This window comes from Orycteropus afer, unplaced genomic scaffold (assembly GCF_000298275.1).
Source record: "Orycteropus afer afer isolate SDZICR_OR568_19922 unplaced genomic scaffold, OryAfe1.0 scaffold00120, whole genome shotgun sequence".
NCBI classification, from domain to species: Eukaryota; Metazoa; Chordata; class Mammalia; order Tubulidentata; family Orycteropodidae; genus Orycteropus; species Orycteropus afer.
This window is the reverse complement of record NW_006921707.1, coordinates 4,633,519-4,652,204: the sequence shown is the minus strand read 5'-3', so window position 1 is coordinate 4,652,204 and position 18,686 is coordinate 4,633,519.

Here is an 18,686-nt window from a genome sequence, read left to right as displayed (position 1 = left end):
GGAATTATGGCCCAAACTCTGAGCTATATATGAAGGTCCTCTTAGTGAACAGGGAATTGAACCGGGAGATTGGGTATGGATAAAGAGGCACCAGAAAAAAACACTGGAACCGAAATGGAGAGGACCTTATGTTGTTGTTCTTGTAACCCCCACTGCCCTAAAGGTAGATGGATACATCACTCTCACATCAAGAAGGCTAACTTGCCGGAACGGCAGTCAGCACAAACAAACTGGAGAGCACATTCAGATCCTGAGAACCCATTGAAAGTCAGATTGACTCCAAACAATGAGAACTGAAACCTTCATCTTCGCCTTAAGCCTCTGCTGTCTTGGAACCAGCGCAACTAATCATCAACCTTTCAAGGTTACTTGGTGAATCCGCGATGGACAAACCCATGAAACCTTAAACTCCACCACCCATACCATCCCCCTTAATATATGGTGGCCTGATTTATTTTTCTCACTCGTGACACTTACTGACTGTTCCTGGGATGAAGGTTTTATCCGTAAGATGGGATTTTTTGCATGCCCTGGGTACAAAAGAAATGTCCAGCAATGTGGGGGGCTCGTTTGGTATTACTGCAAAAGTTGGAGTTGCGTGACTTCTAATGATGGGGAATGGAAGTGGCATGTAGAAGCCCAGGACTATGTAACATTCTCCTTTGCCAAGCCCAGACATACTTATACATTAGGAAAATGTAAGGAATGTGACTGGGTAAAAGTCTCATTCACTGAACAGGGAAAGAAGGAATTAGCTAAGTGGAAATCTGGGCTTATTGTGGTCTCCAAATTTGGTATAAGGGATACCCCTCTGGGGTGATAACCATTTTACAGGAAGTAGAGCCATTAGATGCTGGGCCAGTAGGTCCAAATGAAGTGTTAAACCCCCTGGGAAAAGGAACCCTACCCCCTACAAGAAAGACGGTGAAAGAAACGAGCACTGTAACCCCTGATGTTACAGTAAGTGTCCCCCATACAACTCCGAGGGTCCAAGCCAATCCTCAGGACATAGACCCTCTTTGGAATTTAATGCTAGCAGCCTACCAAACACTTAACCATACTAGTCCTAACCTGACTCAAGCCTGCTGGCTCTGTTACAATGTAAAACCTCCATTTTATGAAGCAATAGGCATTAATACCTCTTTCAGCTATTCTCATGAACTGAACCCAAAGAATTGCTCCTGAAAAGACCGTAAGGTAGGAGTTACTATACAACGTATAACAGAAAAGGGCTTATGTGTGGGGAAACCCCCCCAACGTTCAAGAGCGTTGCACCTCATATACTAAAATAAACCCGTCCTTTAACTGGATCATTCCCAGGGAAGGGGGTTGGTGGCTTTGCTCGAGAGCTGGACTTTTACCCTGTTTAAACTTGAAAGTACTTAATCTGTCCTCGGATCATTGTGTACTAGTGACTGTTCTGCCCCGAATTCTTTACCACCCAGAGGAAGAGATGTATGTACACTGGGGTGGGACTAATAGAGTAAAAAGAGAACCACTCACTGTAGCCTTTACTCTAGCTACTCTGGTTGGCTTAGCAGGGACCGGTCTGGGAATAGCTTCTTTAACTGTACAGAATCAAGGCATGAATTCCCTGAGGGCAGATATAGACGAAGACCTTGAAAGGATAGAAGACTCTATCTCCCATTTAGAGAAATCTTTAACCTCGCTATTGGAGGTCATGTTACAAAACTACCGGGGGTTAGAGCTTATATTTCTCCAACAAAGAGGATTGTGTGCGGCTTTAGGTGAAGAGTGTTGTTTTTATGAAGATCATACGGGAGTGGTTCAGGATTCTATGGCCAAGGTATGAGAAGGACTTGCCCTAAGAAAAAAGGAGCATGAAACTCAGGAAGAATTGTTCAAATCTTGGTTTAATAACTCCCCGTGGTTGACTACTTTGATATCTACTCTCTTAGGACCCTTCATAATGCTTATAATTATATTGACTTTTGGTCCCTGCATTATAAATAAGCTTATATCATTTGTAAAAGATTGAATTAATACTGTACAACTTATGGTCCTGAGACAACAATATCAGTCCTTATCTCTTGTAATACAGGAGGAAGATTCCTCATATGCATAACAAAAAAAGGGGGAAATGTGAGGCCTGAGTCCTAGTGGTCTCCAGGTAATTCTTTAACCAGAAGTCTTTAGTGCCAGGGATTCTAATGCGTCCCATGTCTCAGGGCTTTTATCTCCCCTCCGGATTCCAGTACGTATCAGAGCTTTACCTGGCTCCTGCAAGTCTCCCATTCATCAGGACTTTACATCCTCCCTAGATAATTATTCCCTAATGACTTTAGGGCCAGGGATTCCAGCACGTCCCCCCACATCTCAGAGTTCTGCCCTAAACCCCTTAGCAACAACCAGTCATCTGTACCCCTTTGCCCTGGTGCTACTCCACCCTATAATTTTCCTATAAAAATGTAATAGTAAGAGAGCACGGGGTCTTTTGCCCAAGCCGCTGCATCGGTGAAAGCAGAGACCCTAGCTCGAGCTAGCAAATAAACTTTCCTTTTGCTTTTGCATTATCGTGTTAGTGGTGGCTTCCTCGCACCCACACTCCTTTCTGAACATGGGCTCAACAGTTCCTGCATGCATCCTTAGCTGAAACACTTAGAGATGTATTATCATTACTCACAGTTCATATTATAGACTTTGAAAGATTTTACATAAATTAATCTTTGAAGATTGAATACTATTTTAAATGTAACAGAGTATCTCTGCTTTGTAAAGTAAGGGCCTATTTGCAATGTAAATAATTAATTATTTTCCATGTATCAAATGCTTTCCATTTCTATAAACTTGGTTTGCTTTAAATGGTGGTACATTTGTTATTCTGTGGTTAATAATCTTTGCATTTCAGATTATTAAATCAGGAAGTCTCCTTGGAGTTTGGGCAAATGAAATGACACTTTGTAATGTAGAGTTTCTCTGAAACTTGCTCTTGAACAGAGAGTAGATAAAGCTACTGAAAGAAATGGTGAAGTAAAAAAGCTGAGTAGAAGATTTCAAGGGGTAACCTGAGAAGACAAAGTATTATAATGAAATGTGCAAAGACCTGGAGTTAAAAAATCAAAAGGAAAGAACATGCTCAGCACTTCTCAAGCTGAAAGAATTGAAGAAAAAATTCAGGCTTTGTGTTGCAGTATTGAAGGTTTCCATGGGCAAAATATTCAGTGATGTAGAAAGAATCCAAATAAGATGGAAAGAATACACAGAGTCACTATATCAAAAAGAATTGATCAACATTCAGCATGTGATCAAGAGTAAAATGATATTGAAGGAAAAAGTCCAGGTTGCACTGAAAAAATTGATTAAAAACAAGGCTCCAAGCATTGGAGGGATGCATATCAAAACAACAATGAGATACCATCTTGCTCCTGCACTAGTAGCAAAGTTCAACAAGACAGAAAATAACAAATGCTGGCGAGGATGTGGAGAGATTGAGACTCACATACACTGTTGCTGGGACTGTAAAATGATACAAGCACTGTGAAAAGCAGTATGGCGATTCCTTAAAAAGTTGGAATTAGAAATACCACTAGACCCAGCCATTCCATCACTAGGTATATATCCGAAAGAAGTGAGAGCCATGACAAGAACAGACATATGCACACCCACGTTAATCGCAGCATTATTTACAATAGCCAAAAGATGGAAACAACCTAGGTGTCCATCAACTGAGGAATGGATAACCAAACTATGGTACATACACACAATGGAATACTATGCAACCCTAAAGAATAATGCAGAATCTGCAAAACACCACATAATGTGGATGAACTTGGAGGACTTTATGCTGAGTGAAATAAGTCAATCACAGAAGGACAAATATTTTATTAGTCCATTATTGTAAAAGTCAAGGAAAGGTTTATATGAAAGGAAATTTTCTTTATTAGTTACCAGGGGTGGGAGGGGAGAAGGGGGCACTGTTAGATAGGTAGAGATAAGTATTGATTTGTGTGAAGAGAAGGGCAATGTACCAAATGTGAGTGATCAACCTGGTGACATTGAGGAAGAGGAGAACAGAGAGAGGTACATGGGAGGTGCAGACAATGAAGATGAACCCTTTTGCACATACAGTACTGTGTTGTTATCAAAGGCAAACATAGGTATATGGATGGATAGATGCGTGGACAGGCTGAACTAGTAGGTATGTCAATGCAGGGGGGACTATACCCAAGACCATGTATAGGGTTGGCAGTCAATGGTTCTACAAGTGTATTTGTATGGTCTGTAAAAATTCCCAGGTGTATAGTAGAACTGACAAGGAACAAGGTTGTATTCATTTCTTGTTCACAGCCAGCTACCCAGAGAGACCAAGTAGCTAACCCTGTGGGCTCGGGACCACAGTCGCAGGGGACGTCTAGCTCAATTGGCAAAACATACAGCACAAACATTGTTCCACCTCCTACTTTGGTGAGTAGCTACTGAAATCTTAAAAGCTTGCAAGTGACCATCTCGATGCAACAATGGGTCTCTCCTCCTCCAAAGCAAAGAAGAACAAAGAAAACAAAAAAAAAATCATGAAAACAATTAGTCCTAGTGACTGGTACACCATGTGATCCTCAGCCTATATGACTATGAAACCAGAAGAACTAGGTGGTGTCCAGCTACCATTGTCAACCACTTGGAGGGGGATCTATGTAGGAGATCCTGGATAGACAGGGAGAACAGTGTGGAACAAAACTCAAAATCATTGGGAAAAAAAAAAAAAGGTGGGGACTAGGTTTACTGGTCTGATAGAGCCTGGTGGAACCCCTGAAACTCTGGTCCCTAGCTGCTCTTCAGGTCTGGAATTGAACCCATACCTGTGGCTTCCAAGCAAATAAAAGACAGGCATATGAGTTGAACACTTACCTGAAGTAGATATACTCCTTGGAGAGAACAATCATTGGAGAAAGAAGGACTGTTTATGCACAGGGAGACAGCTCAGGGGGCTGGTGTACATGGATGAATGGACACAGGGAAGAGGTAACTATCCGGAGGAAGTGGGAGGGGAGCTGTTGCATTGTGGTAAATTGTAGTCAATGTCATGAGACAAAGTGTATGTGAACTGCTGTATGGAAAGTGAATTTGCTCTGTAAACTTTCACCCAAATCACAATAAAAAGGAAAAAAAAAAAAACTAAAAACTGAAAACAAGGATCCAGGAAGTGACGTTTCTACAAGCAGATGCAATGCTGAAAGCCCTTACTCATTTATAACATGAAATTTGGAAAATAACTTGAAGCCAAGTGACTGGAAGATATCTTAATTGTGCCCATTCCAGAGAATGCAACAGAATGCAAAAATTATTGGGCAATATCACTAATACCACATGTAAGTAAAATGTTGTTGAAAATAATTAAACAACAGTGACAGGAGTGTATGGACAGGGAACTGCCAGGAAATCAAGCCAGATTCAGAGCATGGAAACCAGGATAACTGCTGATGTCATATAGATCTTAGCTGAAAGCAGAGAATACCAGAAAGATGTTCACCTGTGTTTTATTGACTATGCAAAGACATTCGACTGTGTGGATCATAACAAGGTAAAGAATGAGAATTCCAGAGCACATAATTGTGCTCATGAGGAAACTTTACAATGACAAAGAGACTGTTCAAATAGAACAAGGTGACACTGCATGGTTTAAAATCAGCAAAGGTGTGTGTCAGGGTTATACCCTTTCACCATACTTACTCAATCTGTATACTGAGAAAACAATCTGAGAAGTTTGACTATATGAATAAGAACACTGGTTCTGAATTGGAGGAAGATCATTAACAAACTGAGATGTGCAGATGATACAACCTTGCTTGCTGAGAGTGATGAAGTCCTGAAGCACTTACTGATGAAGATCAAAGACTACCCCCTTCTGTATAGGTTGCTCCTCAACATAAAAAAAATAAAAATCCTCACAACTGGACCAAAGCAACATCATGATAAATGGAGAAAAGATTGAAGTTGTCGAAGATTTCATTTTACTTGTATCCACAATCAACATTCATGGAAGCAGAAGTCAAGAAATTAAATGATACATGCATTGGGCAAATATGCTGCAAAAGATCTCTTTAAAATGTTAAAGTTCAAAGATATCATTTTGAAGACTAAGGTGTGCCTAACCCAAGCCATGGTATTTTCAATTGCCTCATAACCATGCAAAAGCTGGACAGTGAATAAGGAAGTCCAACGAATAAGGAAGAATTGATACATTTGAATTGTGGCATTGGCAAAGAATATTGAATGTACCATGGACTGGTAGCAAAACAAACAAATCTGTCATGGAGGAAGTACAGCTGGAATGCTCAGAATGCTCCTTCGAAGTGAGAATGGCCAGACTTCATCTCTCGCATTTTGGTCGTGTTGTCAGAAGGGACTAGTTTCTGGAGAAGGATATCATGTTTGGTAGAGTAGAGGATAAGCAGAGAAAGGGAAGACCATCAATGAGATGGATTGACACAGTGGCTGTGATGACGATGTGCTCAAGCATCACAACAATTGTGAGGATGACACAGGGCTGGGCTGTGTTTTGCTCTGTTGAACATAGGGTCTTAGTGAGTCAGAACTGACTCAACAGCACCTAGCAACAATAGCAACAACAACAACAAGTAGAATTTAGAAGCAGAGAAGGCAAAGGAACCAGCATTGTGCTCTGAGAGGGAAGATCTGATGCTTGGTTCTGAAGTCATCCCATGAAATCTAAGAAAGTTTTCTTATCCCCCTCAGTTCAGTTTCTGCCTCTGGAGTAAATGACCACATGGTGTTGTTTTGGGCAAAGGGAAAAGATGAAAATAAAGAACTGACATTTAAAGACTTATTATGTGCCTGGCATTGTAAAAGCTGTTTCATAAGTTACATATTAAATTAAATGTTTCCTAACGCTTATAGTAAATTTACAAATTGTTGGATACAATGGGATCAGAAAGATGGTGCTGAATTAATGAACGATTAGAGACACAGGAAGTGAATGAACACACAACGTGGGAAAAGTAGTCAGGATTAATTTTCCAATGTGAAAACGAGGAGGGTGAGTAGTATCGGTCATAAAATTCTAGAGAGAGAATTATTTGACTTTGGATTTGACTCCAAAACATCCTTTGTATATTTACCTGCACCACTTCAATCCATTCTCAGATTGGAGGAGGGTCAAGGAACTGTCACATGAGTTTAGATGTGATGAACAGTAGGAGACTCCTGAGTGGCTGTTAGATAAGTATGTGGAATCCAACAATAACTTTGTGAAGATAAGGAAGACCTGTGCATATCTAAATGGGGCCTGCAAAGAGCCTGGACATGGACAGGGGTAAGAGATTAATAATCAGAAAATGTGTGTGGGGTGGTAGTCAAAGGGCAGATGGAATCCAGTGATGACTTTTTGTGAAAAGTAAGGAACAACAAGCTTGAAGAAAGCTGGGAAAGATTGTGAGGGGAAAAATAGATTAATGGAGAGTAAGAGATGAGGAGTGAGTTTGGGGCAAGGGTTATCAGTAACTGAGAAGAGATGGGGTCGAGACAGGTGGAAGGATCATGCTTTTGGGGGGTGGAGCAAAGAAAATTGTCATCAGCTTTGAGAGTTATGGAGAAAGAAACTTGGGGCTTTTAGGGAATTGAAAGTGATGACAAATTTCTATGGTTTGTAGGGGAGTTAGAAGTGTCTGGCAGTAATTGTCAAAAATAACTGAGAATGGTATTAAGTTTCTGAAACTTTGAGTTGAATGTTCAGAGTTAGGTTAGTAGAAACAGATAAGGGACAATTCTTTCTAGAGTTTAGCTAGGACAAGAGAAAAAAGACTGTGAAGTTAAAAGCATTAGAAGGAAAAGTCCTTACTGGAGGCTTTGGTTGCAAGATAGGGGCATGTAACAAATCCAGAGTGCAACCGGAATGGCCAGACTTCATCTCACTTACTTTGGTCATGTTGTCAGAAGGGACTATTCTCTGGAGAAGGACGTCATGCTTGGTAAAGTGGAGGATCAACAAAAGATGGGAAGGCCCTCAACAAGATCGATGAACATGGTGACTACAGCGATGGCCTCAGATATAGTAGGGATCATGAGGCTGGCCCAGGACCAGACAGTGTTTTGCTCTGTTGTACATAGGGATCACTATGAGTTGGAGCCTACTTGATGGTACATAACAACAACAACAATAATTAATCCCCTCCATCTCTGAAAAGAGCCCTGTTGTTAAGCACTTGACCACTAACCTGAAAGTTGGCAGTTTGAGCTCACTAGCCACTCCATGAGAGAAAAGACTGGGTAATCTTCTCCTCTAAAGATTACAGCCTAGGAAATGCTAGATCTGCTCTATCTTATAGGTTCACTTGTTGTTGTTGTTATATGTCTTCGAGTCGGCCCCGACTCATAGCGACCCCTCCTTGGGTTTCCGAGGCAGTATCACTACAGAAGTAGGATTGCCCAACCTTCCTTCCGAGGAGTGGCTGGTGGGTTTGAACCGCCAGCCTTCTGGTTAGCAGTCAAGTGCCTTAGGCACTATGCTACCAGAGCTCCTATAGGTTGGAATTCACTCAAAGGCACACATAACACGTGTAGCTCTGCTACTGTAAACATCACTCCTGTTCACTCACTCATCTGGCAATTCAGTCTGTCACCTATTCAGCAAATTTATCTTTAATGCTTATTATGTACTAGGCACTGTGTTGTATAGTAGGGATAAGAGGTCATCAAGAAACAATTTCCATCCTTCAGGGACTTATGATTTAGATAGAAGATATAGACATATATCAGTGAAGGCCAAAAAAGATACTTCTTGTGTAATTACAGAAGTTTATAGACAGTGCAAAGGAGCTCTGGTAGCACGGTGGCTAAAGCACTTGACTGCTAACCAGACGGCTGGCGGTTCAAACCCACCAGCCACTCCTCGGAAGGAAGGTAGGGCATTCCTACTTCCGTAGTGATACTGCCTCGGAAACCCAAGGAGGGGTCGCTATGAGTCGGGCCGACTCGATGGCAAAACAACAACAACAACAACAACATAGACACTGCAAAGGGGCTAAAAGGGAGTGTGGTCAATATTACCTCAGGGGCCAGTGTATTAGCAAAGCTTTATAGAGGAGGTAATAAAGGAGTTGAGTTATAAGAGATTAAGGGCATCCTGTAGTAGTAGGGGTGGGGGAGAGGATGTTCTCAGCATAGGCAGTTACTTATGAAACATCATATATGAAGCACAAATAAATAGTAAGGCTTACATAATTTCTTCCTCAAAATTCCTTCAGACAGGATGCTCACTACTTTCTATGGATGCCTATTCCAGTTCTAATTAACTATCAAACATGGAGTGACCATGTAATTCATTATCCAAACTGGGGCACATTTGAGAATAAAAAGATGAAGACACTAAATCTAATCAAATTATATGAATTTAAAAATGTTCATTGACTGACAAATTGGTCTTCATAAATTGATGGACCCATAAAATAATTATATTCAAAAACTATTTTGAAAAGTATTCTTACCTAAAAATAAAAACAATGTAAATTCAAGCAACATTTTTAAATCCGCATCACATTATCTAAAAATTTTTTAATCATGTAGTCTGAATAATTGCTCTTTGTATATGTTTTAGGCACCTTTGGTGGCATAGTGCCTAAGGCATTTGACTGCTAATGAAAAGGCTGGAGGTTCAAACCCACCAGCCACTTCTCGGAAGGAAGATTGGTCAATCTACTTCCATAGTGATATTGCCATGGAAACACAAGGAGGGGTCGCTATAAGTTGGATCTGACTTGACGGCAGTGAGTTTGGGTTTTTTTTTTGGCTTTGGTATATGTTTTGGTTACTTAGTGATGCTCTGACAAGAATATACCACAAATGGGATGGCTTTAACAAACGAGAGTTTAGTCTTACAATTTAGAGGCTTTAAGTCCAAGTTCAAAGTGCCAGGCTCTAGGGCCTGGGTGAGAGCCCCTCAACCTTGGGCTTCAGCTCTGCCTCTGCTCCCAGCCCACTGATGCAAGAGGCTTTTCTTCACTCAGACAGCTGTTTGCTGCTGAGACTGACAAGCCCAAGGTTAACAAGTAAAAAGGCACAGTTCTGATGTTACCAAACCATAACAAAAAAACAAACTCAGCCGTCAAGTCCGATCCAACTCACAGCGACCACTCCTTCAGTATCCAAGGCAATATCACTACAAAAGTAGATTGTGCAATCTTCCCTCCAAGTAGTGGCTGGTGGGTTTGAACTGCCAGTCTTCTGGTTCAAATCCATTGAAAGTCCCAAAGTCAGCAGAGCATGGTAGGCTGCTGAAAAATGACACAGCTACAGTTCAAGTGTGCCATAAGCTAGAGATCATTCCCAAAGCTGTTCCTTACATATGGGAAGCAGACCAATACCCAAAGCAGCTACTCAGCTGCTCACAGTAGATTCCACCATGGAGTTGATTACCAGTTTCATCATGGGGAATACTATATCTAGCTGCCCAGCCACTCAACCAGGCCCAGCCAAGTTGACACATAAACTTAACTACCACAGTATATATTCATATATAAGTCATTTAGTAGTATCTATTTCCAAAAATATGTCACTAATGTTTTTCTGAAGAATGTATTATATGGTGTTCATATCTTTAATTTTTTTCATGAAATTGTCTGCAGTTTCCTTCACAGTTATACTTTGTGGTTAATGGAGTTGAAATTATTGATGTCTTCCATTGACCCTCTATATATCAAATATTTATAATTGAGAAAAATATATATCTGCATATGCTGCAATACCTGATGAGGTTAGAGAAAATTCTACTAAAGGAAACTGTCGATTCTAATATTTTTTTCTGCATTGAAATGTATATATTGTTTGGTCCAAATACTTTCACAGGTGCTGTGTCTTTGCCTTCATTCAGAGTATATATATTTATATATGATCTTTTTTTAAAAAATTGTGATTTGGGTTAAAGTTTACAGAGCAAATTCATTTTCTATATAGCAGTTCATACACATTTTGTTTCATGACGTTGATTGCAATCTCCATAATGTAACAGCTCTCTTTCTACTTCCTCCCTGTGGTTACCTTTTTCCTGTGTCCTTCTTTCCTATGTATTTCTGTCCTCTGAGCTATCTTCCTGTGCAAATACTGCCATATTGCATGGTTAATTTTTCTAAGGAGTGTACCTGTCTGGTGTAAATGTTAACCTTATACACCTGTCTATTGTTTGACTGGAAGCCACTAGAGTGAGTTCAGTTCTAGGCTTGAAGGTTGATTAGGGACTATAGTCTAAGAGGTTTCACCAGTCTCTATCAGACCAATAAGCCTGGTCTTTTTCATGATTTTGAGTTTTGTTCCACATTTTTCTCCTGCTCTATCAGGGATCTCCTGCATTGATCCCCCTTTCTGAATGGTGGACAGTGGTAACTAGGCACCATCTAGTTCATCTAGTCTTATGGTCAGGTAGGCTGAGGTTCTCATGGTCCACTAGTCCTTTGGATTGTTTCCACTCATCTTTGGCTTTCATCTTCTTCTTTGCTCTAGATGAGGAAAGACCAATTGTTGCATCTTAGATGGTTACTTACAAGCTTTTAAGACCCCAGTAGCTACCCACCAGAGTAGGATGTAGAATAACGTTTTTCTGTAGTATGTTATACTAATTGAGCTTGACGTCCCCCATGACCATGGTCCTGAGCCTACAAGCCCAACAACTTTCTCCCTCAGGGTGGTTGGCTGTGACTAAGAAGTTATCATAATTTTGCCCCATTAGCTCTATTTTATATATGGACATTCTTACAACATCTACAAATACATATATAGAAATATCATTTTCACTATATATATGGTCTTTTAAATGTTTCTTTGAATTTAGATGCTGCAAAATTGTAGGATTTCTTAATTTTGTTCCATTCTCAGTTAGAATGTAAATTTATCCAGTGAATAAAAGGAACTTGTTCCATAATTTGCAATATTTCAAAGTGAAATCTATGGAATTTAAGTTCTCCTCACTTGATTTGGATTTAGGAGCTCTGGTAGTGTAGTGCCTAAGGAACTTGACTGCTAACCAGAAGGCTAGAAGTTCAAACACACCAGGCATTCCTAGAAAGGAAGGTTGAGCAATCTACTTCCGTAATGATACTACCTCAGAAACCCAAGGAGGGGTCTCTATGAGTTGGGTCTGACTTGACGGCAAACAACAACAGCAGTGACACTTGATTTGGTCAGTTAGCCCCTTGCTTCTGTAGGGATAAATTTCAATGTCTTCTGGTTTGTAAGTGGTACCTTCAATCACAGTATTACAATATTCTTAATACCTCAAAAGCTTTTACTTTTTGTGTTTTATTCGTTGAGTACTTAGATTAAAGATTTCAATTGATTTAAATCAAGAAAAATTGTAACCAAAATTTCAAGGAGTCACTTATAAAGAATCCTTGACACTGAAGATACTTAGTGGATTTACAAACTAGTTCTTCAAAGGATGATAATTTTTAATGTCAGCTTGATGGTGAGCAGCAGAGAGGAAATGTGCACATTAATATACTAAAAGAATTTCTTTTTTTTAACGTAGGCTTCATCACAAAATTTTTATAGTATTATTCTTTTCTGTATATATAAAAACATTTGCAAATTTTAGCAACTAGAAGTTCTCCTTTTATTAAAGAATATCCCAGTTTGGTCAGATGCAATGATGAATGATATGTACAGCATAATCAATTCCAAGTTTATTTCTATTCTAAACCTACAAAGAACCAGTTCCCTTTGAGTCAATTCTGACTCATGGCAACCCCATGTGTGCAGAGTAGAACTGTCCCCCTAGGGTTTTTAAGGCTGTAATCTTTTTTCCAAGGTGGGTTCAAACCACTAACTTTTCAGTTAGCAGTCAAGCCCTTATCCATGTGTGTCACTCAGGGACTCTAATTTCTACTCCATAAGATTCTTAATTTAGAAATATATATATATATATATACACATATATATATATATATATATATATATATATATATATATATGTACATACATACGTATATATATACATACACACACACACACATATATATATATATACAGACAGACAGACATGTATATATATTATTTTTACCATAATAACATGCTCCTATGTAATTTGTATACATATTACCATTGCATTATAACATTTATGAATTAGATACTTTCAAATTACAAAACATCACTTTGAAATATTTGATATTTAGTTGTATAAAGTTGTCATCCCATAAATGTTTGCAAAGTTCTGCTAATGGAGTCAATGGTAACTTCAGTAATACTTTTAAAAAAATTAATTAAAAAAAAAAACTCTTAGAATGGCACATGAGTAGAATTAATTTGGAAAAACAGTCATTTGAGTGAAAATCCAGGCTTCAGAGAATGATAGATAAATGTATCTTCTAATGTTGTTATGTTAAATTATCATCTTAAAATAACTAGTAACTCAGGAAGAAATAAGTGAAGTCATGTAATATTAATGAAAGTCTTTGCATTTAACCTATGAAATAGCAATTTCATCTATTTCAACCTAACTAGATACTAAAGCTTTCTTAGCCAATTTGTGTCTTCTGGTTTATCACTATGGTCCCTACATTGATGGCAACTGTCAAAAATATTTCACAAAGTAGAAATTCAGAACTTAAATATTAAAGATACAGTTTTATCTTTTTCAGCTTACTGCTGCTAGAAGGTTTCATTGAAAAATAAAATAGCATTACTAGACAGTAAAATAAATAAATACTTGAAGATTTATACCTGTGTTAGACTGGGTTCTGTGGAGAAGCAAAACCAGTAAGGCTTATATAGAGAGAAAGAGAGAAAGCAAAATTTATCTTAGGAAAATGGCTCACATACTTATAGAAGCTGACAAGTCCCAAGTTCTTGGATCAAACGTCAAACTGGAGGCTTTTCATAACTCATGCAGCTGCAGGGGATGACAAGCTCAAAGTTGGCGGGCAGTATACTGGCTGTTGACTCCAACAAATGACAAATCCAAGATCTTCAGGCCGAATGGTGGATCGGTCACTCATGGACAGTTGTGGGCAGCACAATAAAATCCAATCCACAGAAGAGTGTCTTTTTTCCCAGGATGTCCATAAATATACTGGAAGCAGGCCACACCCCTAGGGAAACTCCCTTTCAATGGATTTGGCTGCTCAAAAAATATACATCCAATATCATCATGGGAATAACCCACATCACAATTGCTTAAACCACACAGAATTGTGGTCCAGCCAAGTTGACAAATAGCTCCAACCATCACGGTCCACCCCTTGTCAACTTGACAGCTGTACACATCTTCTTAATCGTATATAATCTCTAAATAAGGACAATTATAAAATCATATTTGTGCTTAACATGATATGCTAACACATGTACAACCTAAGTGCATTAACCTTATTCACATTTCACAATTCATAACAGAAGGAAACAAAAATACTTGATACACATATTCAATGAACATAACAATCACAGTCCTCATTTCTGCCACTGGTCACATGGTTATAGCTGATATTCAGGACTACCTTCTTCTACCACCCATTCTGTATTTCCCTTGCCCTCAGCAAGCACCTCAGCTGGTTGTGGTTCTTTGCCTGGTGGGGTGAACCAAACCTTCATTCCTGAAGTGTATGGGCCAATAGTAGTCATATAAAAATTGGGTTGCTGTAATTTTCCATTGACTTTAATCACAGGGTATGGTAGTACTAAGAGGTGTCCTAAAGAATCTCCTGTATTCCAGACATATTCTTCTTTACCTCCATTATTAATGTCAATCCAATTTCCCCTTGGTAATCAGGATCTATCATACCAGACAGTACAGTAATGCCCTTCTTTGTCTGTTCATACAGAGGCATGATGAATGCCAGGTAGCATTCTTAATTTTCAGTTCAATGCAATCAGTATTGTGTCTCCAGGTGGGAGTGTTCTTCCCTTTGGGACTAAGATCTCCAGACCTGCAGAGCATAGGGTAGCAGGGACAGGAAGCAAAATTTTTTGAATGGGTCACTAGGGGTAATAGTGAGTGGTACCACTCCTGTTTCCACCCTTGAGTCCTGGACCAGTGAATCCTGGCTATTGGAGAAACAGAACCATATATTGGATGCTTGTTTAGAGCTTATACAGCCTCCTGGAGAACATTGTCCCAACCCTTCAAGGTATTACCACCTAGCTGGTACTGTAATTGTGTTTTCAGTAGGCCATTCCATCATTCTGTCAAGCCAGCTGTTTCAGGATGATGGGGAACATGGTAAGACCAGTGAATTCTATGAGCATAGGCCTATTGCCACACTTCATTTGCTGTGAAGTGAGTCCTTTGTTCTGAAACAATGCTGTGTGGGATACCATGATGGTGGATAAGGCATTCTGTAAGTCCATAGATGGTAGTTTTGGCAGAAGCATTGCGTGCAGGGCAGACGAATCCATATCCAGAATAAGTGTCTATTCCAGTAAGTACAAAATGCTGTACTTCCGTGATGGAAGTGGTCCAATGTAATCAACCTGCCAACACGTTGCTGGCTGATCACCCTGAGGAATGGTTCCATATTGGGGACTCAGTGTTGGTCTCTGCTGTTGGAAGATTGGGCACTCAGCAGTGGCAGTAGCCAAATCAGCCTTGGTAAGTGGCAGTCCATGTTGCTGAGTCCATGCATAACCTCCATCCCTACCACCATGGCCACTTTTTTCATGAGCCCATTGAGCAATTATAGGAGTAGCTGGGGGAAAAGGATGGTTGGTTTCCACCAAACGTGTCATCCTATCCACATGATTGTTAAAGTCCTCCTCTGCTGAGGTCATCTTTTGGTGGGCATTCACATGAGACACAAATATCTTTACTCCTCTGGCCTGATCAGAGAGATCTATCCACATACCTCTTCTCCATACCTCCTTGTCCCCAATTTTCCAATCATGCTCCTTCCAAGTTGCAGACCATTCAGCCAAGTCATTAGCCACATCCATGAATCTGTATATATTCACACATCTGGCCATTTCTTATTCCACATGAAGTGAACAACCATATGTACAACTCAAAGTTCTTCCCACTGGGAGGATTTCCTTCACCACTGTCCTTTAGGGAAGTCCCAGAAAGGGACTGCAGTGGCACTGATGTCCACTTTCGAGTGGTGCCTGCATATCACACAGAACCATCTGTAAACCAGGATGAGTTTTCTCTTCCTCAGTCAACTGATCATCAGGAACTCCTCATGAGGCCATAGCAGACTGGTAGAGGGAAGGTAATGTGACTAGAGTGGAGACCATAGGCATTTGGACTACTTCTTCATGCAACTTACTTTTGCCTTCAGGTCCTACTCAAGCCCAATCTCTGATATACCACTTCCATTTAATGATGGAGTGCTTCTGTACATGTCCAACTTTATGACTCTGTGGGTCAGACAACACCCTGTTCATGATGGGCAGCTCAGGCCTCATGGTGACTTGGTGGTCCATGGTTAGTCATTCAGTCTCTACTAAAGTCCAGTAACTAGCTGTTTCTCAAAAGGAAAGTAGTTATCTGCAGAGGATGGCAGGCCCTTGCTCCAAAATCCCAAGGGTCTGAGTTGTGATTCACTAATAGGTACCCACCAAAGACTCCAAACAGCATCTCTATCTACTACAGACACATCAAGCACCATTGGATCAGCCAGATCATATGGCCCAAGTGCCAGAGCAGCCTGCACAGCAGCCTGAACCTGTTGCAGAACCTTCTGTTGTTCTGGGATCCACTCAAAACTAGCAGCTTTCCGAGTCACTTGATAAATAGGCCACAGCAACACACCCAAAGGAGGGATATGTTGCCTCCCAAATCCAAAGAGGCCCACCAGACATTGTACCTCCTTTTTAGTTGTGGGGGAAGCCAGATACAATAACTTATCCTTTACTTTAGTAGGAATATCTCAACATGCCACACACCATTGGACTCCTAGAAATTTAACTGAGGTGGAAGGTGTCTGAATTTTTGTTGGGTTAATTTCCCAACATCTAGCACACATATGCCTCACCAATAAGTCTAGAGTCATTGATACTTCTTCCTTGTTAGGTCCAGTCAGCATAACATCATCAATATAATGAATCAGTGTGATGTCTTGTGGAAGGGAAAGGTGATCAAGATCCCTATGGACTTAATTATGGCATAATGCTGGGGAGTTGATATACCCCTGAGGGAGCACTGTGAAAGTATACTGTTGGCCTTGCCAGCTGAAGGCAAACTGCTTCTGATGGTCCTTTGAAACTGGCATCAAGAAAAAGGTATTGGCCAGATCAATAGCTGCATACCAAGTACCAGAAGAAGTACTAATTTGCTCAAGCAGTGAAACCATATCAGGAACAGCAGCTGCAATTGGAATCACCACCTGATTAAGTTTTGATAATCTATTGTCATTCTCCAAGATCCATCTGTTTGGCACAGACCAAATAGGCAAATTAAGTGGGGCTGTGGTGGGAATCACCACCCCTGCATCGTTCAAGTCCTTAATGGTGCCAGTAATCTCTGAAACCCATCCAGGGATATAGTATTGCTTTTGGTTTACTATTTTTGTAGGTAGAAGCAATTCTAATGGCCTCCACTTGGCTTTTCCTACCATAATAGCCCTTACTCCACATGTCATGGATCCAATGTGGGAATTCTGCCAATTGCTCAGTATATCTGTTCCAATTATGCATTCTGGAACTGGGAAAATCACTACAGGATGGGTTCGGGGACCCACTGGACCCACTGTGAGAGGTACCTGAGTTACAGCTCCATCAATAACTTGACCTCCATATTCCTCCTGTCTGACTGGTGGGCCACAATGATGCTTTAGGTCTCCTGGAATTAGTGTCAGTTCAGAGCCAGTGTCCAGTAATCCCTGAAAAGTCTGCTTATTTCCTTTTCCCCAGTAAACAGTCACTCTCATAAAAGGCCTCAGATCCCTTTGGGGAAGGCTGGGAGAAAGACTGACATTATAAATTTTTGATAATGTGGTGGGGTCCTTTCTCAAAGGGACCTGACCTCCCCTTCATTCAAGGGGTTGTGTGTCTATAAACTGACTCATGTCTGGGAATTGATTGAGAAGCCTTAACTCTGTATTCTGGCAATTAAATCTAGGCTGCTGTTCACATGACCTAGAATCCTTCTGTCTATACAGATCAAGTAAATACTTGGTATGTTTGCCATGCATTTCATACCAGGAACACCATGCACAAGTAACCAATGCCATAATTCCACATGAGTCAGACTATTCTGATTACTGTTCTGACTCTGCTGTCCATTATGGTAACCATAACCACCTTGCCTTTGCTGATAACTGCTGCCACTTGGCTCCTACTACCATGGGGTCAAATCAGCCCCATCATAGTTAAGTGTCTTAATTCAATTAGGGCACTTCCCACTGTCAAATCTGGCTTACATAAAATAGCAGTCACAGCAGTCTTCAAGGATGCTGGAGCTCCCTTCACAATTTTATTCCTCACCATACTGGTGAAAGGCATGTCTTCTGGACTCTCCATTTCTGGCTCTAGGGGTCTAATCTGATAATCCATCCCAACAGGCTAATTTCCCTAAGCCTCTGGATACCTTCTTCTACATTATACCAAGGCAGGTCTGGTACTTCAGCTTGACTTAAGATAGGACACTGGATAATCTATGCTTCAATAAGCCAACCAAATAAACTACTAGATCCTTTCCTAACCTCTCAAGCTAAAACATTGAATGAAGAATCCATATTTGTTGTTGTTGTTGTTGTTAAGTGCCGTCGAGTCGTTTCTGACTCATAGCGACCCCA